The sequence below is a fragment of the Phocoena phocoena genome, chromosome 8 (genome assembly GCF_963924675.1).
Source record: "Phocoena phocoena chromosome 8, mPhoPho1.1, whole genome shotgun sequence".
Taxonomy (NCBI): domain Eukaryota; kingdom Metazoa; phylum Chordata; class Mammalia; order Artiodactyla; family Phocoenidae; genus Phocoena; species Phocoena phocoena.
Window position 1 is genome coordinate 58,217,991 of NC_089226.1, and position 23,859 is coordinate 58,241,849.

Here is a 23,859-nt window from a genome sequence, read left to right on the forward strand (position 1 = left end):
TACCTTCTACTAGGCATTGAAACAGGTCAGTAGGTCTCAATCCATGTAACAATAAAATCACCTGGGGAGCTTTTAAAAATACTGATGTTTGGATCTCACCTCTAGAAATTGATTTAAATGGTCTGGGATGTGGCCTAGGTACTGATAATTTTTAAAGTTCCCCAAGTTGAGAGAGAGATGCTAGAAATACAAAGGTAGAATATATGATTTGGAGTGAGAGAGGAGTTCAAATTCCTCACAGTTCATACCATTTCCCTATAATTCCTAACGCAGTATGGACTTGGGCAAATTCAAATTATCTAAATTCTGCCTTGGATTATAGTGACTAAGTAAAATAAGATATCCTTTAAAATAATCTAATACATCTGGCATTTGGTAGTTGCTCAGTAAATGGGTAAACCTATCTTCTGATAGAAAAAGTCCCTCTGTGGAAGTAAACTACAACTTTAGCCTAGACCTATTTTTTGGTTTACTGGTTGCACTTGAATTCCTACTGCAAAACTAAAAGCAGACCTATTTTTTTTTCAGTTATTTATTTATTTTTATTGAAGTATAGTTGATTTACAATATTACATTAGTTTCAGGTGTACAGCATAATGATTCAGAATTTTTGCAGATTATACTTCATTATAAGTTATTACAAAATAATGGCCATAATTCCCTGTGCTATACAATATATCCTTTTTGCTTACCTATTTTATACACAGTAGTTTGTATCTGTTAATCCCATATGCCTAATTTGTCCCTCCCCCTTCCTGCTCCCCTTTGGTAACCACTAGTTTGTTTTCTATATCTGTGAGTCTATCTTGCATATACATTCATTTGTATTATTTTTTAGATTCCATATATAAGTGATACCATACAGTATTTGTCTTTGTCTGACATTTCACTAAGCATAATATTCTCTAGGTTCATCCACATTGCTACAAATGGCAGAATTTCATTCTAAAAGCAGAACTCTTAATTCTACTTATCAGTCACTCACAAACTCATCTATGCATATACTAAAATTTGAGTACATATAACAATCATAACATAGCATGCCAAACCTATTATAATAGATTCTAAGAATCCATGCATGAAATTTTGATGTCTAGAGCTAGGATATCGTAGTAATATTACCTAACATTTACTGTACGCAACAGTGAGTCACTGTGCCAATTTACAGGCATGATTCTATTTAATTCTGACAAAACTTTGAGTTGTTTTTATCCCCATTTCTCAGATTAAACAACAGATTTAGAGATACAAAGCAACTTGCCAAAGGTTCTACAGGACGCAAATCCAGTTCCATCACTCTTCAAAGTCTCTGTTCTTTACTCCAATGCTACATTAATTCTCAGATTTTTTTTGTCTCTCACTCTCTCATTTATACTTCTGAAAAGTAATAAGGCTTTATGTAGGGCATATTATCAGAGGTTTCCTTTTCAGAGTCTAAATATGACTGATTTTGCCAAGGCCACAGAAACTTTCCAAGTTGGCCAGGCACTAGTTAAAGAAAAATTACTTCCTACCATCAGAAATCATTCCTAGGAAAACAGCCTCCACTTCTAATCTTCATTTAAAAAATAAATTTTCAGGGACTACCCAACTTATACAACATATGAGTAATTCCCATTTAGTTAAAAAGCCAATAATCTATACCTCAAAATGTTGCTCCTACTCCCACAGAGATCTTTCTGGCATACTCCTAACATCTGCATTTGAACACATAATTGTTTATATACTCCATGACTTCAGGAAATTTTGCACAAGGTTAGATAAGAAGTAGAATATGAATCTTTATATTCTAGTCAGAAAGAATACTCTGTATTTTAGAGTTGAAGTTTTGGTTCTTTTAAAAAATAGTTTCTTATTCTTTTATGCCTAGCTACTTTATGGTCATTACAGCCTGTGTAGGCTCTTTTTAGTTATAATTTTTTATTTTATTATTTACTTATTTATTTAGCCACGCCACGTGGCTTGCAGGATCTTAGTTCCCAACAAGGGGCTGAACCCGGGCCACGGCAGGGGAAGCGTTGAGTCCTAACCACTGGACCGCCAGGGAATTCCCTACTTATAATTGTTTTAAATGAATTAATTACTGACTTTTTTCTCCATGGACTCATAATGAAAGAATTCTGAAATAAGAACTTTCAAAAGCATAACAAGGTTAAGTTATACTTTAAAAATAAGGATTTATTCACCAAGAACCTATTATATGTATCAGGCTTGTGACTGAGGTGGGGTGGTAGGAGATGCTGGGATTACCATAAAACTAGTGAGACAATGCCTCTGCTCTCAAGAAGCTAATATCAAATACCTAAATATCTAACATAATGTACAGATAAATACTGTAAATAGCCTAAGAGGTACAGCTAAAGTGCTGTGAATGTTCAGAGGGAATAAAGATTACTTTCAGCTTGGGAAATAGAGACTTCAAAGAAAAAATAATATTTAAGCTATACACTAAAGGACAAACAGAATTTGGACTGATGATGGAAGCAGAGAAATAGGGAGGGGTAAGGCAGACATTTCAGGGAGAGAGAAGGGCACAAATAAGTACCCGGTATGATGCCCGTCATGGGGGTACTATTAAAAAACAAAGTAAAAAAATAAATGCAATAAGGTGGGAATAAGTACAGCAGTTTTGAAAACTAAGAGCTGATACAAGTAAAAGCAAATAGTGGAGAAAGAATAATAATAAAGTACAAAATATATGATCTTTTTCTGTTATTTGTGTGTTAGGGTCCCAAAAGCCAGATAGGGTTTGAATGGTATTGTAGAAAATGAGCAGCCAATAAAATGCACAGATTAAAGTATTTCAGAAATATCAATGTGGTGAGAGGTACAAGATGGACTTGGTTCTGGAAAACAATATGTTGTAATAACCTGGGTAGGAAAAGATGGGAGTATAGACTGACAATGGAATTTAAGAGGAGGAAAACACAGAAAGAACTTTCAAAAAGGCAATCAACAAATCTCAGGAATGTTCAAGATATGGAAGATGACTGACAGTAGAATCAAAGTCATTCTAAAGTTCTGAACTAATAGATGAATTACTAAGTCCAACAATTTATAAATAAAAATCTACTTTGGGGGACTTTGCTGGTGACACAGTGGTTAAAACTCAGTGCTCCCAATGCAGGGGGCCCAGGTTCAACCCCTGTTCAGGCAACTAGACCCCACATGCATGCTGCAACTAAGAGTTCACGTGCCACAACTAAGGAGCCTGTGTGCCACAACTAACAAGCCTGCCGGCTGCAACTTAAGACCCAACACGACCAAATAAATAAATAAAAATAAGAAAAAAAAATTATTAAAAAAATAATAAAAATCTACTTTGGGAGGTAAATGTATACAAAATTTTTGATGTCAGAAAAAAGTTTATTTCAAACCTAACAAAATAAATGTATCATTTCCTCCCATCTCCTGCTACCAGAGGAAGGAGTTCGGCAGCCAAGGAACAAAGTAGTACTATAAGAGACACACAGGAAATATGGCTTCTACCTAAACCATGTGAATCAAGTGTGTTTATGGACCCTTTGCTATTCTCATAGACCCTGTTCAGAATCTGATGAGTGATGAGCCCTCACTCTAGAAAAAAATTCATACACATATATTTCGTATACAATTTCCTGGCTTCAAGAAACCCATCTATGAATCTCAAATTAAGAACCCTTGGCCTAACATGAAAAAAGATGCTCATCATTGCTAATTATTAGAGAAAAGCAAATTAAAACTACAATGAGGTACCACCTCACACCAATCAGAATAGCCATCATTAAAAAGTCTACAAATAATAAATGCTGGAGAGGGTGTGGAGAAAGGGAACCCTCTTACACTGCTGCTGGGAATGTAAATTGGGACAGTCATTATGTAAAACAGTATGGAAATTACTCAGAAAAGTAAAAATAGAGGTGCCATATGATCTAGCAATCCCACTCCTGGGCATATACCCAGACAAAACTATAATATGAAAAGATACAAGCACCCCTATGCTCACAGCAGCACTATTTACAATAGTTAAGACATGCAAACAACCTAAATGTCCCTTGACAGATGAATGGATAAAGAAGATGTGGTACATATATACAATGGAATATTACTCGGCCATAAAAAGGAATGAAATAATGCCATTTGCAGCAACATGGATGGACCTAGAGATTATCATACTAAGCAAAGTAAGTCAGAAAGAGAAAGACAAATACCATATGATATCACTTATACGTGGAATCTAAAATACAACACAAATGAACATATCTATGAAACAGAAACAGACTCACAGACATAGAGAACAGACTTGTGGTTGTCAAGGGTGGGGGCCTGGGGGAGAAAAGGATTTTGAGTTTGGGATTAGCAGATGCAAACTAGTATATATAGGACGGATAAACAACAAGGTCCTACTGTATAGTACAGGGAACTATATTCAATATCCCATGATAAACCATAATGGAAAAGAATATGAAAAAATATATATATATTTATAATTGAGTGACTGCTGTACAGCAGAAATTAACACAACACTGTAAATCAACTATACTTCAAGAAAATTTTTAAAAAAAGAACCCTTGGCCTATATATGAACCTTAACAATCTATTTCCAGCAGAAAGAGGAAAATTTTTAAAGAGGAAGAAAAGAATGAGGGGCTACTCCACCCTTAAAACTTTCTAAATATAAATTAATTTTCCATTTGCTAGAGACTAAAGATTTGTTTTCATATCCCATTTCTGCCTTTATTAACTGTGTGATCTTGGGCAAGTCACTTAACTTCTCCAGGCCTGAGTTTCTTCATGTCAGATAGGGTTATAGCATCAGTTTTACACGCTTTGTTATGAGGATTAAAGTAGTCTTCTTATCCTTTGGTTACCCTCAAAGTAGCCTGTTCTATTTTTGTCATACAACTAGTCATTGCCTAAAATTAGTGTGTTCCTGTATTTGTTATTATCTTTCACTCACTCCACCTAATTTGCTACTGTTTGAGATCCATGAGAGCAAGAATGTTCTCCATTTGTTCACCAGTGTACTCTCAAAGCCTGACACACTGATGATTATCTGTTGACAGTATGAAATAAGCTAATGTGCATAAAGTACTTAGCTTGGTGTCTTATTATTATTACTATTATTATTATGCTTTGAGGTTAATAAACAGAATCCTCCTTACTGAATCCTGATAAGGCTTCCAATGAAAGGAAATGGGACATTACAAAGCTACACTAATCAAGACTGTAGTACAAGCATGAGAGTAGACATACAGATTAACTGAACAGAATTCAAAGTCCAGAAATAAACTCTAACCTTTACATCAATAGTGGTTCAACAAAGGGGCCAAGACAATTCACTGGGGAAAGAACAGTCCTTCCAACAAATGAAGTCAGGACAACTGCAAAAGTATTCATGCAGAAGTATGAGAATCTAGACCCTTTTCCTCTTACTATATACATAATTAAATCAAAGTGGATCACAAACCTAAATTAAGAGCTAAAACTATAAAACTCTAAGAAGAAAACACAGGGGTAAATATTGTGATCTTGGGTTAAGCAACAATTTCTTAGATACAACACCAAAAGCAGAAATGATAAAAGAGAAGATTTAGGAGTTGGATTTCACCAAAATTAAAACTATTTATTAAAACTATAAGGACTGGGCTCCACTGGTGGCGCAGTGGTTAAGAATCCGCCTGCCAAAGCAGGGAATAAGGGTTTGAGCCCTGGTCTGGGAAGATCCCACATGCCACGGAGCAACAAAGCCCGTATACCACAACTACTGAGCCTGCACTCTAGAGCCCGCGAGCCACAGCTACTGAGCCCTCGTGCCACAACTACTGAAGCCCGCACGCCTACAGCCCATGCTCTGCAACAAGAAAAGCCACTGCAATGAGAAGCCCGCGTACCACAATGAAGAGTAGCCCCCACTTGCCGCAACTAAACAAAGCCCGTGCAGCAACAAAGACCCAATGCAGCCAAAGAAAATAACACCACAAACTATAGAGACTTCCCTGGTGGTGCAGTGGTTAAGAATCTGCCTGCCAATGCAGGGGACATGGGTTCGAGCCCTGATCCGGGAAGATCCCACGTGCCGCAGAGCAACTAAGCCCGTGTGCCACAACTACTGAGCCTGTGCTCCAGAGCCCACAAGCCACAATACTAAGCCCACATGCCACAACTACTGAAGCCCGCGCGCCTAGAGCCAGTGCTCTGCAACAAGAGAAGCCACTGCAAGGAGAAGCCCGTGCACCGCAACAAAGAGTAGCCCCCGCTCGCCAGAACTAGAGAAAGCCCACATGCAGCAACAAAGACCCAACGCAGCCAAAAATAAATAAATAAATTTAATTAACTAAAAAAACACTATATATATTTTTACAGTATGGCTATGTACAGATTACCTCAGGTTAAATTTTATTTCCAATAATTATAAGCTTTGTGACCATTATTAGCAAGTTATTTCTGCCTTAATTTCCTCAACTGTAAGCTCTGAAATGTGATTTACAAGCAGGCATATAAGTACTTCATAAAGTGTTAGTTATTACAGAAACACTGTTCATAGCTAAGCCACACACTTACTGATATTTTCTTTCTTGTAAAACTTTTGTCCAGAATAACTGTCTTTTATTTTGTTTACTGAGGTTTCTATTAAACTATCACTAATTGCTTCCCCAAACCTTTTAATAGACAAAAGACATTAATAGGCATTTCACAAAAGAGGAAACACAAATAGCCTATAGACACATTAAAAGGTTCCCAATTTCATTCATAGTCAAGAGACATAATTTTTTTAAAAACAGGAGAAAATCAAACTTTAACAACATGTATATAGGGGAGAGACCAGGAAAATTGACTCACTCCAAAAGACATAAAATTTTAAATCACAGTAAGGTATAATTTCACACCCAGCATGTTGACAAAATATAAGAAGCCAAACATTACCACATCCTGGGGAGGATACGGATCAGATGGAACTGTCATCCACTGCTGGTGGGAGTGTAAATGGGGAAAACTGTTTGGAAAACAGTGAGGCATCACCTGGTAAAACTGAACAGGTGTCCTTCAATCTAGCAGTTTCAGTTTACAGAGAAATGCCTGTACTTAAGTACTAAGATACACATAAAAGGATGTTCACAGAAGCATTTCCATAAAAGCAAAGAATAACAAGCAAGCTAAATGTTCACTATCAGTGGAATATACAAATTGTGATATATTCAGACAGTTGAATATGGCACTGATGTGAAAATGGATGTGCTAGAATTACATGCAATAACATGGATGAATCTCAAAAGTATATTTGGAAAAAGATATAAGCACAGAAGAATAAATGCAGTATGATTCCATTAGTAATAAAGTTCAAAAACAGGCAAAACTAAATAATATGTTTTTATGAATAGGTGGTAAAAATATAAAGAAAAGCAAGGGAATGATAAACATGCAATTCAAGGCTGTGGAGAGGGGAAATGCTCTTGTGGAGAGGCAATGAGCTTCTAAAGTGCTGACAAAGAAACTAACACAACATTGTAAAGCAATTATACTCCAATAAAGATGTTAAAAAAATTTTTTTTAATTAAAAAAAAGCTTCTATGTCATAAGCTAGGTGGTGAATACATGGGAATTTATTTTATTCTTCTTTAAACTGTACATATTTTTTAAACTTTTCTTTATATTTCATAATTAAACATTTTTTAATTTAAGAGAAATTTATAAATCTATAAAATTTATATAAATTTATAATTTGAGAAATCTATAAAACTTCTCTTAATATGGTCAACCACATTAAATGATCTATCAGGTTCATTTTTTTCTTTGGAAACTCCCTTCTCTGGCACCGTCTACTCATCTGCTCCAAATGAGACTGCTTGCTCTCTGGAAAGAATGAATTCCTGTCATTTCATCATCATCCTGGAACTGAATTCCCCTTGCCTTTCTTCTGCGTTGAATCCCTGATTCCCATATCCCACATTTTTCTTGATGCACTCTTTTTTTTTTTAATTCTATTTTTGGCTGTGTTGGGTCTTTGTTGCTGCGTGCAGGCTTTCTCTAGTTGTGGCGAGCAGGGGCTACTCTTCGTTGTGGTGCGCGGGCTTCTCACTGCAGTGGCTTCTCTTGTTGCGGAGCACGGGCTCTAGGCATGCAAGCTTCAGCAGTTGTGGTACGCAGGCTCAGCAGTTGTGGTGCGCAGGCTCAGTAGTTGTGGCACACGGGCTTAATTGCTCCACGGCATGTGGAATCTTCCCGGACCAGGGCTCAAACCTGTGTCCCCTGCATTGGCAGGCGGATTCTTAACCACTGTGCCACGAGGGAAGCATGATACACTCTCTCATTTGATGGAACACATCCTCCATTAGCTTTCTGAGAAAGAGGGATTAATTTTGAAACTCTGCATGTCAGGAAATGCTGTTACCCATTTTTACACTTGACTGACAGCTTTTTCTGGTATAGAAATTTTGTCAGGGGCTGTTTCCATCATCGATAACTAGGCGCCTTGGTAGATCCAACTTGGGAAATGTTGGCTAAAATTATATGTATGTGTGTATAAAAATATATGAATATATAAAAATAATTATATATAAGATCATATTTATATAATTATACTGATTATATTTTTTAAATATACATAGGGAATTCCCTGGCGGTCCAGTGGTTAGGACTTGGCACTTTCACTGTCGTAGCCCAGGTTCAATCCCTGGTCAGGGAACTAAGATCCCACAAGCTGTGCAGCCAAAAGAAAATAAATAAATAAATGGTCTTATATTCATTCCTTCTTTTTAAATGAGGCTGGCAAGAAAGTAAGGAATATGGAATACTGAGGCCAAAAGTTAAGTGAAGATGGGAACTCAGAGAGGCATTCAGTCCATTAAAGCTGGCTTTTATCTTAATGGCATTTGCCGACCAGCTGAACCTGAGGTTTGGGGGTTTCCTGGGGCACACAGAACAAGACACAAAGCACAAGGTGGGAATCCTTGGAGGAAAGGCCAGTAGAAGTTATTTTTCCCATAAAGCTGAGATCTCAAAGGATCATATCGTCAGTGAAAGGGTAAAATAGTAATGCTCTGCTCTCTACTCTAATCTCAGGGCTAAAAGAAAAAAAAAAAATACATGTCTTGAAACTTGGCATTGTATGAATGAGAGAAGAGAGAAAAAAAAATAAAAAGTCTTTCTCTGATGAAACTGTAACCACAGACAACTCTTAAACTGATTTTAGCTAAATTCATACACTTAAATATTCGAATAAGTTTCAAGTTGAGAATTTAAAGTGAACCCAGACCAGCAGTGACCTCAGGAACCCAACAGAAACAAAGGCAAATCCTCTCTGAAGGAATCAACCTTCATTCCAGGACCAAGAACTCACACAGATAAAGTTCCAAAGCACATGACCATCTCACAGTCAAAAACCATAAAACATGTGAGGAAACAGATGTATAAAGGCTTCATATATTGAAATTATATGGTAGAATATAAAATAACTGTTTCATGTGTTTAAAAAATAATAGAAACTTGAAACAAATACAACTTCTAAAATGAAAAGAATAGAATTAAAAAGAAAATGATCAGTTTAACAGCTAAGGAGAAAGGTAAACTAATACATCTGTTCAGATATATCTGGATACATCTAGAATGCAACATAAAAACAAAAGATGAAAAATATGGAAGAAGTTAAGAGATATGCAGGAAACAGAAATACGTTTTACATATGTCAAATCAGAGTTATAACAGGAAATTAGAGAACAGATAAAGGTTTGAAGAGTAGTAGCTGAAGTTTTCATAACTGAAACTACCAATCACAGATTCCTGAAGGTCAACAAAACACAAGATTTTAAGAGAATTACCATATTATGGTAAAAGTACACAACGTTAAAGACAATTATGTTAAAATCAGTCCCTACTCCCCAAAATGCTGTACACATTAATTTGTTCATTTCAGTACTATTTGAAATAGAAAACGATAAAAAGAACCCAACATCCATCAATGGGGAAACTGGTTGAATAAACTGTGTTATATTCACACAATAGAGTTCTATGCAGCTGCAGAAAATAAAAAAGAATAAGAAATCTTTATATACTGTTAAGGAGTGATCAGGATATATTAAATTTTAAAAAGTAATATGCAGGGACTTCCCTGGTGGCATAGTGGTTAAGAATCCACCTGCCAATGTAGGGGACACGGGTTCAAGCCCTGGTTCATGCCGCGGAGCAACTAAGCCTGTACGCCACAACTATGGAGCCTGCACTCTAGAGTCCACAATCCACAACTACTGAAGCCCGCGCACCTAGAGCCCATGCTCTGCAACAAGAGAAACTACTGCAATGAGAAGCCCATGCACCGCAGTGAAGAGTAACCCCCGCTCACCTCAACTAGAGAAAGCCCGCACACAGCAACAAAGACCTAATGCAGCCAAAATTAAATAAATAAATTAAAAAAAAAAAAGTAAAGCAGAATGGTATATATGTTATCTTTTATCTAAGAAAGAAGGGGACATAAATATATAAACCTTTTTTTAAGTGGAAGGATTAAACAAAAAATAATGAAAATAGCTAATCTGTAGGGTACCAGAGGGAAAAAGGACAGATGCTATACTTTTCTGAATACACTATTATAGTTCCAATTTTGGAGTCATGTAAATAATTTTACTTTTGTTTTACAAATATGTTTAAAAGTTTGTAAAAACCAATCACCACCAACAACAAAAAAGGGAACAAATTAACCTAATGGTATACTAACAATTATTCCAAGTGACTTTAAAACATAATTATTTGACTATGTATCTCTGGTGGGATATACTTTAAGGGAAAAAAACAACTGAATAAGTCTTAAATAGTATTCAGTAATCACATTGTTACTAGCTTTTTAAAAATTTTAATTAAATTAATTTATTTATTTGGTTGTGCCAAGTCTTAGTTGCCACCGGCGGGCTCCTTAGTTGCGGCTCGCTGGCTCCTTGGTTGTGGCATGCATGTGGGATCTAGTTCCCTGACCAGGGACCGAACCTGGGCCCCCTGAATTGGGAGCGAGGAGTCTTAACCACTGAGCCACCAGGGAAGTCCCTGTTAGTAGCTTTTATTGGTGGTATAATTGGTTATTTTGAACATCACATAAGTGCATATTTATATACATATATAAAGCAAGTAGGTAGTTAGGTTAATATCATGAGGAACCAAAATTCCCACTGTAAGAGAAAAGGATGATATGAAGTCAAAGAATTTTAAAACCCCGTAATTTTTTTTTTTTTTTTTGGCCATGCCGTGCTATTTGCAGGATCTTAGCTCCCTGACCAGGGACTGAACCCGCACCCTCAGCAGTGAAAGCACAGAGTTCTAACCACTGGACCGCCAGGGAATTCCCAAAAACCCTGTAATCTTAATTTTGAATTGGAAATATCAACATGAACTCATGATTCCCTTTGTGTTAAAAAAAAAAATATGCGGGCTTCCCTGGTGGCGCAGTGGTTGAGAGTCCGCCTGCCGATGCAGGGGACACGGGTTCGTGCCCCAGTCCGGGAAGATCCCACATGCCGCGGAGCGGCTGGGCCCGTGAGCCTTGGCCGCTGAGCCTGCGCGTCCGGAGCCTGTGCTCCGCAACGGGAGAGGCCACAACAGTGAGAGGCCCGCGTACCGCAAAAAAAAAAAAAAAAAAAAAAAAAATGCTACCTCTGTCACCGTAAAGGCCTGTAGCAATAATCAACCTAGTAGCAATGAGTTCCTCTAGTGCCTAAACTGAGATATTTAAATACCATTTCCAGCTTCTAGAAGCTGCCTGTATTACCTGGCTCACAGGTTCTTCCTCCATTTTCAAAGCCAGCAAGCAATGTGGCATCTTCAAATTTCTCTCAGATTTTGGCCTACTCTTCTGCCTCCCTCTTCTTTAAAGGACACTCGTGATTACATGGGACCCACTCAAATAATCCAGGATAATCTCTTTATTTTAAAGTCAGCTGATTAGCAACCTTAATTCCATCTGCAACCTTAATTCTCCTCTGCCATGTAAAATAATCCAGTCACAGGTTCCAGTGATAGGATTCGAGCATCTTTGGGATATCATTGTTTTGTCTGCCACAGATTTCTAAAGTCTTTGTATTATTTCAGAAGAATGGCAGAAATATTGATTTAACTTGCACTTTTTAAAAATTTTTATTTATTTATTTTTGGCTGCATTGGGTCTTCATTGCTGCGCGCAGGCTTTCTCTAGTTGCGGCGAGCGGGGGTTACTCTTCATTGCGGTGAGCTGGCCTCTCATTGCAGTGGCTTCCCTTATTGCGCAGCATGGGCTCTAGGCTCAGGGGTTCAGTAGTTGTGGCACACGTGCACAGTAGTTGTGTCTTGCGGGCTGTAGAGCACAGGCTCAGTAGTTGTGGCACATGGGCTTAGCTGCTCCACGGCATGAGGGATCTTCCTGGACCAGTGATTGAACCCGTGTCCCCTGCATTGGCAGGTGGATTCTTCTTTTTCTTTTTTAATTGGAGTAAAATTGCTTTACAATGTTGTGTTAGTTTCTGTTGTACAATGAAGTGAATCTATATCTTTACCTATATCCCCTCCCTCTTGGACCTCCCTCCCACCCCCCCATTCCAGTCATCACAGAGCACCGAGCTGACCTCCTGTGCTATACAGCAGGTTGCCACTATCTATTTTACACATGGTAGTGTATTTATGTCAAACCTAATGTCCCCATTCGTGCCACCCTCCCCTTCCCCCTGTGTCCACATGTCCGTTCTCTACATCTACATCTCTATTCCTGCCCTACAAATAGGTTCATCTGTACGATTTTTCTAGATTCCACATATATGCATTAATATACGATATTTGTTTTTCTCTTTCTGGCTTACTTCATTCTGTATGACAAACTCTAGGTCCATCCACATCTCTACAAATGACCCAATTTCGTTTCTTTTTATGGCTAATATTCCATTCTATATATGTATCACATCTTCTTTATCCATTCATCTATCGTTGGACATTTAGGTTGTTTTCATGTCCTGGCTATTGTAAATAGTGCTGCAATGAACACTGGGGTACAAGTGTCCTTTTGAATTATGGCTTTCTCAGGGTATATGCCCAGTAGTGGGATTGCTGGATCATATGGTAATTCTAATTTTAGTTTTTTAAGGAACCTCCATACTGTTCTCCATAGAGGCTGTATCAATTTACATTCCCACCAACACTGCAAAAGGGTTCCCTTTTCTCCACACCCTCTCCAGCATTTATTGTTTGTAGATTTTTTGATGATGGCCATTCTGACTGGCATGAGGTGATACCTCATTGTAGTTTTGATTTGCATTTCTCCAATAATTAGTGATGTTGAGCAACTTTTCATGTGACAAGCAGATTCTTAACCACTGCATCACCAGGGAAGTCCCTAACTTGCACTTTTATATATTAAGTATGCATGTTAAAATGTCTAAGGCAAAAATCTTACGTTATCCATTAAAAAACTGTAAGAACTAGTACATAATTTCAGTAAAGTTGCAGAATACAAGATCAATATACAAAAATCAATGGTATTTCTATACACTTGAAATAAACAATCCAAAAATGAAATTAAGAAAATAATTCCATTTATAATAGCACTGATATAACATTGCTGAAATTTAAAAAGATATACATAAATAGAAAGGCATCCCATATTCATGGATTAGAAGATTTATTATTACTAAAATGGCAATATTCCCCAAACTGATTCACAGATTCAAAGTAATAACTAACAAAATTGTATCTAACTTCCTTGCAGAAATTGACAAGCTAATCCTAAAATTAACATGAAAATTCAAGGGACACAGAAGAGTCAAAACAAATTTTAACGAAAGACATGGTTGTAAGACTCATACTTCCTGATTTCAAAACTTGCTACAAAGCTATAGTAATAAATACAGTGTGATCCTGGTATATAGGCAAATATATAAATCAATGGTATAAAATTGAGAGTTAAAAAATAAACCCATACATTTATGGTCAACTGATTTTTGACCAGCGTGCCAAGATAATGCAAGGAGGAAAGAGGAGTCCTTTCATTAAATGGTGTTGGGACAATGGATATCCACATGCAAAAGAACAAAGCTGATCCCATTCCTCACATCGTATATGAAAATTAACTTAAGGGTTTCCCTGGTGGCGCAGTGGTTGAGAGTCCGCCTGCCGATGCAGGGGACACGGGTTCATGCCCCGGTCCGGGAAGATCCCACATGCCACGGAGCGGCTGAGCCCGTGAGCCATGGCCACTGAGCCTGTGCGTCCGGAGCCTGTGCTCCACAACGGGAGAGGCCACAACAGTGAGAGGCCCGCGTACTGCAACAAAACAAAACTTAAAATGGATCATAGACCTCTATGTAAGAGCTAAAACTATAAAACTCTAAGAAGAAAACATAGGCATAAATCTTCATGACCCTAGGTTAGGCAGAGGCTTCTTAGATATGATACTAAAAGCATGAGAAAAAAAATAAATCGAACTTTATCAAACTTAAAAATGTTTGGTTCAAAGGACACCATTAAAGGGAATTCCCTGGCAGTCCAGTAGTTAGGACTTGGCGCTTTCATTGCCCAAGCCGGGGTTCAATCCATGGTCGGGGAACTGAGATCCCACAAGCCTTGCGGCACAGCCGAAATAAAAACAAAAACAAAGGACACCATTAAAAACATGAAAGATAACTCACAGAATGGGAGAAAATACCCACAAATTATAGATCTGATAAGGAACTTGTATCTAGAATATATAAAGAACTCATAACTCAACACAAAGACAACCCATTTTTTTCATGAGCAAAGGATTTGAATAGACATTCCTCCAGAGAAGGTATACAAATGGTCAATAAGGACACGAAAAGATATTCAGCATCATTAGTTATTAGGGAAATGCAAATCAAAACCACACAAAGAACCACTTCACACCACTAAGATGGCTATAAACAAAAAGACTGGCAATGACAAGTGTTGGCAAGAATGTAGAGAATTAGAACCCACATACATTGCTGATGATAATATAAAATGGTACAGCTGCTTTGGAAAACAGTTTGACAGTTCCTCAAAAGGTTAAACAGAGAGATGACATATGATCTAGCAATTCTACTCCTAGGTATACCCAAAAGACATGAAAACATATTTCTACATAAAAACTTGTATAAGAATGTTCATATCGGCATTGTTCATAATAGTTAAAAAGTAGGAGCAACTCAAATGTCCATCAATTGTTGAATGGATAAATAAGATGGACTATTATTCGGCAATAAAAGGAATGAAATATTAAACATGCCACAATATAGATGAACCTTGAAAATATTATGGTAAGTAAAAAAGGTCAGTCACAAAAGAGCACATATATTGTTTAATTCCATTTATTGTAAATGTCCAGATTAGGTGTATCTATAGAGACAGAAAGCAGATTGGTTGGTTTGGGGGAAAGTGAGGGCTAACTGCTCATGGCTATAAAGTTTCTTTTTGGGGTGCTGAACATGTTCTAAATTGTGGTAATGGCTGCAGAACTCTGGGAATATGCTTAAAAAAAGACACTGTACACTCTAAATGACTCAGTTGTATGGTATGTGAATTCTATCTCAATAAAGTTGTTACCAAAAAATGATGGGGAACATTCAAAGAATAGATTATATCATTAGTACACTAATAGAGAAAAAAAAATGGAATGAGAAAAAGGAACACAGGTCAGATGAAACAAAATAAGGGGCTTCCCTGGTGGTACAGTGGGTGAGAGTCTGCCTGCTGATGCAGGGGATACGGGTTCATGCCCCGGTCTGGGAAGATCCCACATGCCGCAGAGAGGCTGGGCCTGTGAGCCATGGCCGCTGAGCCTGCGTGCCCAGAGCCTGCGCATCCGGAGCCTGTGCTCCGCAACGGGAGAGGCCACAACACTGAGAGGCCCGCGTACAGCAAAAAAAAAAAAAAACGAACAAAAAAAACCAAAATAAGATTGCAGAAATAAATCCAAATATATCAAGGGTAGACTAAATACTCTAGGTCTGAAATACCCTCAGATGAGTTTTTTTTTTAATTCTAGCTATATACTACTTAAAAAGAGACAAAAAGTTCCAAAATTTTAAAAATGGACAAAGACATAGTAGGCAAATATTAGCCAAAACCATTTTAGGTTAGATGTTCTTTCTCAAACCTTAGGGCATTCTTCTATCAACTTCTAATTGAGGTACTGCTGTGGAGATTTTTTTTTTTAATTTATAGGGTTTTTTTTTTGTCATCTCTTACCACTTAAAAAAATTTTTTAATTTATATTGGAGTATAGCTGTTGAGATTTCTTTTTAAGAACCTTTTTATCCCTCATATTTCTAAATTTTAATCTTAATGTAGAACAAGCTTCTTCCTAGGAGATTCCTTAAACTTTCTCTTATATTTAATTTATATCTACTATACATGTTTTCATTCCCAACATTTACATTTTGTTCTCTGAAACAAGGTTCCTTTTTTTGTAAAAGAGCATCCTGTTCTTGTTTCACAGATGCCATACTGTCTCTTGTCTCTGACGAGAGATATTAGGTTTTTTAGTATTTTCTTTTGTTCTATGCATTATTGTTTCCTTTTCCCATTTTGTTTTTGCCTGTCTTTTGTGTTAGAGGATTTCCCTGGATGGCTGGTGATTCTATGAAAAAGCAGGGTTTGTTGACTATTGAATATCACTGTACAGTTATCAAGTAGAGACCCAGCCTTTTAAATGGGGGACTCTTCCACCAAATATCAATATCTGCGTGTCTTTTCTCTTAGGCCAGTCATTGCTCCAGAGAGGAATCCTCCAATCTCCTGCCTGGGGACATAAGACTAGCTGTGAGCCTTCGGGAAAAGAAACTGAATAGTCTCATTTGTTCATTCACTCAACAGATATTCACTGAGCACCTATGAGATACTATTTTAGGCACTGGGAATACTGAAGTGAACAAAAGACAAAACCCGCTACTCTTGTGTTAACACTCAGTAGAAGGAGACATAGCAAAAATTTTCAAGGTAGCAATAAGTGCCACGTAAAGCCAGGAAGGGGAACAATGAATATCAGGTTGGGAAGGAATGTAATTTTAAATCAGTGATCAGGAAAGGCATCTTTAAGCAAAGACCTGAGGGAGGTAAAGGAGAAAGCCATGAACATATTTAGAAGACACAACATGTACCTTCACTTAATATCTGTTTCATCCAGTTGCTTTATCTTTGCCCACATAAGCCTACTGAGTCCAGAGCCATCCGGTTCAATTCCTCCAAAAGTTAACCTGTCTCCCATTATTGAGAAATTTATTTTCAATAAATTGAGGGAAAGGAAAAGATCTGGGAGCCTAACAGAGTCAATCAATCCTCCTGTTTTTAGAGCCCTTTCAGAGGTACCTAGCACCTATAATTCCTGAGCATTTATGGGGTTGTGATATGGATTAGTCTGCACTTTCTCCTTCTGTGGGTAGTTTTCAGTTTGCTCTTCTCTGTTAGTGAGTTAACATTCTTCAACTTGCTACCTTCCTCAATCTTGGTATCTTATCTTCCCTCCTCTTCTTTGTCCTTTGATCATATTCCTTTTTCCAAATTACTTTAATTTCATGGGGTTTGGGGAGAAAATGGAGATGAATTAATGAATTAATTTCAACAACTCTCTAGGGTAGCTACTATTATTCCTCTTTTGCAAATGAGAAAAGTAAAGCCAAGGGAGGTTAAATATCAATAACTCATCCAACAGCATAGAAAGCAGATCAGCTAGAATCTTATTCTTAGGATCACTTCCTTATCAGTTTTCAATACTACCCTCAAAATAATCCTAGGTTCTCTCTCCATTCTTTAAATCATCAAAGCTAAGAATGAGCACCCAGAAATCCCCAGGAAGAGGTGAAAGAGGATTGGTTCCTGCTGTAGGGAAAATGATTGGTTGAGGACCCTTACAGCAAGCCGAAGTACCATGGAGACTAAGAAGAAAGTCAAGGTTTACAACTATAATGAAAATGATGGGAGAAAACAGAAGGGCGGAGTGGAAAGGAAGAATCAAAGACAATTCTCAAGTTCTTCTGATGTCATTCACAAAGAAAGAACAGAGGAGACCTTTTAAAAGAGTTCCAACTTACTATATACTGATTTACCATGTGCTTGAAAATCCTACATCCTATCCCTAATACTTTTCTCTGTTGGCCATTGATGAGAGTGTTAATGTTAATTGGGCATCATGGAATCCAAAAATGGAAATAGTGGCATTTCACACAGTCCTGCATTAGACATTGGCCCAACATACAATGTAGTTTCAAGCAAATGAATGAAACCTAACCTCACGTACAACCATTTTCAGATAAGATACTTAGTTTATGGGAACTTCGAACCTGCTGAGTCAGATCACACAAAAACATACTTTATTTTTATTTTTCTTGGAATTTTATTTTATTCAAGATAATACAAGAGAAGAAGGGTGAATAGAAGTGAGCATTTGCAGAGATTGGGAGGATGGTGAGTGTTAAGCCATCATTATTTTGTTTTGTTTTGTTTTTTGTTTTTTCAGTATGCGGGCCTCTCACTGTTGTGGCGTCTCCCGTTGCTCCGGACGCGCAGGCTCAGCGGCCATGGCTCACGGGCCCAGCCACTCCGCGGCATGTGGGACCTTCCCGGACCGGGGCGCGAACCCGTGTCCCCTGCATCGCCAGGCGGACTCTCAACCACTGCGCCACCAGGGAAGCCCAAGCCATCATTATTTTGGAGTTAGGTTCAATCTTAGTATCTCTCAAACTTTTCCCTCAAAATAACATCCATGACAATGGAGCATGTTTAAATATCTAGGTGTGTGGTTACCAAATTTTAAAAATCTGTAGTGGACACCATGTTCTCTATGCTTTTACTTTATTGTTGGCCTCTCCCCAGGAGAATATCAGCTCCATAAGAGGCACGTGATTGTTTTATTACTATATCCCCATGCTTTGTTTTAAATGGATATGGACAGACTGCTGCACCACAAGAACAGCTGTAATCTTATACCTCTGATAATAAAGAATTCTGCTTTACTCAAGTTAGAAAATTTTCTAAATTTTATTTCTACCATTCACCTAACATCAGAACAGCATAATTAGTAACTTCTTTTTCCAAAACTCTAAAAGTAAATAGAAAAAAGGATATAATGACAATTCTACTAAAATGATCTGGCCTCAAACATACAACCAGTGAGACATCAGGAATGAAAGCAAAAAAGCAGACAGAATACAAGGCTTTTTGATATTTTGCAAGGACCAAATGGAGCTGTTCACTCTCTTAATGTGTGTGGCGATATTCAGTCATCAGAACGCATGTAAGTTACTATACTGCTTAGACATATCACAATAGGAAGAAAGCGAGCAGGTTTGAGGTCAGAGTTTAAAAGCCAATAAAATCCATACAGAAAATCCTAATGAAGTATATTTCAGAACCAATGGCCACTTAACACCTTCCCCAGACTCACCTGAATGCCATAATGATCCAGGAAAAAAGACAAAAAGCAAATATCTTTAGGGCAATTATTTGAGAGATTCTTTCCAGTCACAACTTGCTTATATATAAACAGGTAACTTAATTCCAATTAAACAGACATTTGACTATGCCCTGTATTGTAGGCCCTGATATACTTGCTAGACACTAGGGAAATCAGCAGGCCCGAAATTCCCTCAAAGAGCTCATGTCTGGAGGGAAATAGGAAGTAAACAGTCACTGTATACTATAGCTATGACAGAAATAAGCCTAGCGTACCATGAGAGCTCACAGATGGGACATTCAATCTTGCTCAGGACACTTATGGGGAGGGAACCAGGTCAGAGAAAGATTCACAAAGATTATGTCTGGTATGAAGATTTTATTAAACCAAATCCTATAAAAATTTGAAGTGCTATTTTTATTAAACAATGACCTGGATAGGGAAGAGGCAAAAGTACAAATCCTCTAATTACCAGTAAAGAATACAATTTCCGAATATTCAGTGAAAAAAAAAAGTCAGCATATTCTCCAACTTAAAAATGGGTTTATATTCCAAAGGTTTGTAAAGTAGGTTGTTGGAAAAACTGAAGTACATTTCCCCTGATTAACAGTAAAATGAAATATTGGTAGATTCTCTGGGAAGTTCCATTCCCAAGTCTATTTAGCCATAATACACTAAAATGCTATTTGTGATGAAATTCAGCTAATAATAATGATGTAGTTCAGGTGATTAACACAGAAAACTGAACTGAAAGTGATATTGGGCTTCCCTAGTGGCACAGTGGTTAAGAATCCGCCTGCCAATGCAGGGGACACGGGTTTGAGCCCTGGTCCAGGAAGATCCCACATGTTGCGGAGCAACTAAACCCATGTGCCACGACTACTGAGCCTGTGCTCTAGAGCCCGTGAGCCACAACTACTGAAGCCTGCGCGCCTAGAGCCTGTGCTCATCAACGAGAAGCCACGCCCATGAGAAGCCGGCACACCACAACGAAGAGTAGCCACCGCTCGCCACAACTAAAGAAAGACTGCGTGCAGCAATGAAGGCCCAATGCGGCCCAAAATAAATAAATTTATATTTAAAAAATAATAAAATAAAGTGATATTAATATATCCTGAACCATGGTTCTTATGCTTAAGGAAAAGCTGGTTTAATTAAAAGGATGAGAAGAATTAAATGAAACAAACCAGACACACATGTATTTATGCTGGGCACTTTACAAGCATTATCTAAATTTAATCCTCACAACAACCCGGGCTATATTTTCTTAGTAGGATAAAGATAGAGGGATATAAATACGGAATCATAGAAGGATAGAAATATACTGTTAGTAATCACAGTTTTAAAATTTCACTTCTGGGGACTTCCCTGGTGGCACAGTGGTTAAGAATCCGCCTGCCAATGCAGGGGACAAAGGTTCAAGTCCTGGTCTGGGAAGATCCCACATGCTGCGGAGCAACTAAGCCTGTGCGCCACAACTACTGAGCCTGCGCTCTAGAGCCCGTGCTCCGCAATAAGAGAAGCCACCGCAATGAGAAGCCCGCGCACTGCAACGAAGAGTAGCCCCCGCTCACCGCAACTAGAGAAAGCCCGCACGCAGCAACGAAGACCCAATGCAGCCAAAAGTAAATAAATTTTTTAAAAAGAATATATATATATTATGTATAACTGAATCACTTTGCTGTACAGCAGAAATTAACACATTGTAAATCAACTGTACTTCAATAACTAAAAAAACAAAACTAAACTAAACACCAGCTCACATGCTGACTTTACCATTATGTAGAAAGACCTATCTTACTTTTGACTCTCACTTTAGGAATATTGCTTGACTCATCTGATTGAACACCCGCCCCACCTCACAGCCATTCAGCTCTTAGTGATTAAAAGAGTGCTCCACTTTTGTCTCCAGGATTTTCTTCCAAGCTGCCAACACCTATTTAATAAGTTTTGATACTGGTCTTGGTGTTCACTCATGTACAGGCAATGAGAACCAAGTTACAGCTTACCTGACCAAGAGCAATTATTAAGAAACTATCGTTTCAAATATGAAAAGAAATGTATCTTAGAATTTATGAAATACAGTAAATAAGTTTCCACTACATAGCTTTACTATTTAAATAATAATTCCACATATGTATATCTTTCTCCTCAAAAACAAAACTGTGAAGTTAGTATTACCCACATTTTAATAATAGTCAAGCTTATAAGCAGTATGTAGTAAAGCCCGGAAGAGAATTCTAGTTTGCTGATTTAAAACCTACATTCTTTCTACTACAAGACAACAGAAGTATAGAGCTAATCATACTGACATGGGGTTGGCAAACTATGGCAACTATGGGGTTGGCCTGTGTGCAAATCCAGCCACCCACACCCCCTGTTTTTGTGTGGCTCATGAGCTGCAAATGAGCTGCAAAAATACTTTGCATGAGCTGCAAAAATACTTTAAAAAAAATATTTTTAAAGGTTGTGGAGGGGAAAAACAAAGAGAGGAGTATTTAAAGACATGAGAAAATTACATAAAATTCAAATTTCAGTGACACCAAAAAAAATGTAGTTGGAATACAATTACATTCATTTACATATTGTCTATGGCTGCTTTCACCTTACAACGGCAGAACTGAGTAGTGGCCACAAAAACTATGGCCTGCAAAGCATAAAATACTTACAGAAAAAGTTTGCCAAGCCCTGGTATAAATGATAGGTGCTACAAAAGGACAGAAAATGGAAAGATCAGTTCAGCCTGGATAATCAGGAAAAGCTTCATGATCTCATTTTATATGAATGTTGTGTGCCACATGTCTATTAAATCAAACCTTATGAGAACATTTTTTAAACTGTGCTACTGTAGAATACACAAAGAAATAAAAACAAAGGCTCCTGTACTCTGGGACCTCCAATTTTATTGAGGAAACTAAAAAAAACCAAAAACATAAAAACAAAATAAAAACATGAAATATAAATTATGATAATGTTTATGGTAATCACCCATTTAAATTACCATTAAATTACCATAATAAATTTGACATAGCAATTAAAAAACACAATACCAAGTAGTAACGCACAACAATTGGCAAATAAGAAGAAATGACAGAAAGTGCTACAGATGCTCAGAGGAGGGACAGAGCAAATGAATGAGCTAGAATAGTCTGAAAGAGCTTCAAGGATTTGAGGATGGGAAGGACTTGAAAAAGTGATATGGGAGGCCTCGAAAGTAAAATAAACCTGGCAGTTGGTTAAGTACAAGAAACATTTAGAAAATTGACATTGCCTGGGACATGACTATGGAGAATTTTTAATGCTACTTTTAACAGTAGACTTCTTGCTCTCATCCCTACACTTGTTAGAGTCACCAGTGTGTAGAAACAGCCTCATTGGAAAATAGGCTTCTCTCTTAGAGAGTAAGAGAGAAATTGAGTAAGGGCAGAAAAACCCAATCCTATAAAATGCAGCTGGGCTGAAAATAATTACTAATTGACATTTGCTCTCTTATAGTAATGGACTTGCTTTCAGGTTTGGGGAACGAGAGAGGAAGATATGGATTGTCAAATTTTAATAAAGTAAAACTAAGCAACAGGCATGAATCTTCACATACAAGAGACTAAATCCAAGTGTGAGTTTCAACCATATGAATATTTTAAACCTCAAATTGGACAAGTATTTGTAAACACTCACAACACATTCTACCTGAGTGTTGATGTTGAAATAAAGTATGAATTGTATTATTTTATGAAGTGAAAAACAGCTTTCAGAAGAAAGGGAGTATAGCTTTAGTTATGCCATCTTAATGGAACTGGTAAGGAAGTAAGATTTTCCTTATAGAATGAAGCTAAATAGGTCTAGGATTTCGGTTGCTCGTTCAGTTAGCACTTAAGTAGTCAGCATGTTAGACACCAGGGAAACTAAGACACTATTCCTACCCTTAAGAAGCTCACAGTCTTGAGGAGTAGACAGTCAACCAATAATTATAGTTAGAAGGATAAGTGTTATATCTACAGAAGGTTATGGGGGCATAGAGGATGTACTCATTGACTACTATGTGATGATGCCTACTAGGCGATAATAACCAAAACCAACAAAATTATATGACTGCTATATATCAACTGCTAAGGAAATAAGGGAGGGGAAGGATGAAAGGAGGGAAGAAAAATTTTCCCTGCCTACTTAGAGAACAAAGAATAGGAAATATAAGTTGTATGTTTTTAAGTGAATGTCTCAAATCCAAAGACATAATATACTTCAACATCTACTAAGCTGCTTAAGTCTGACAGGAGAGTTATTAATGAGTCATGAGCTGCACAGTAGCAGTCCTAGTCACTGATGTCACAAATTCTCCAGTTTAGGAGTCTTGTAGTGGAGACAAAATAATGAAGTTTAATTGCAGCCAGCTATTTAAATCAAGGCACCACTGATTAAAAACAAAAAAGTCCTCATTAGCAACACTGAAGAGGATGGAAAGAATGGAAAGAAGGCAACCAAATGGCTAT

At 37.5% G+C, this 23,859-nt stretch overlaps 1 protein-coding gene across 1 annotated transcript in view; it reads right to left on the reverse strand.

Moving 5' to 3' along the window:
- Positions 1-23,859, reverse strand: part of PPME1 (protein phosphatase methylesterase 1) — a 73,752-nt gene that overhangs the window by 40,702 nt on the left and 9,191 nt on the right.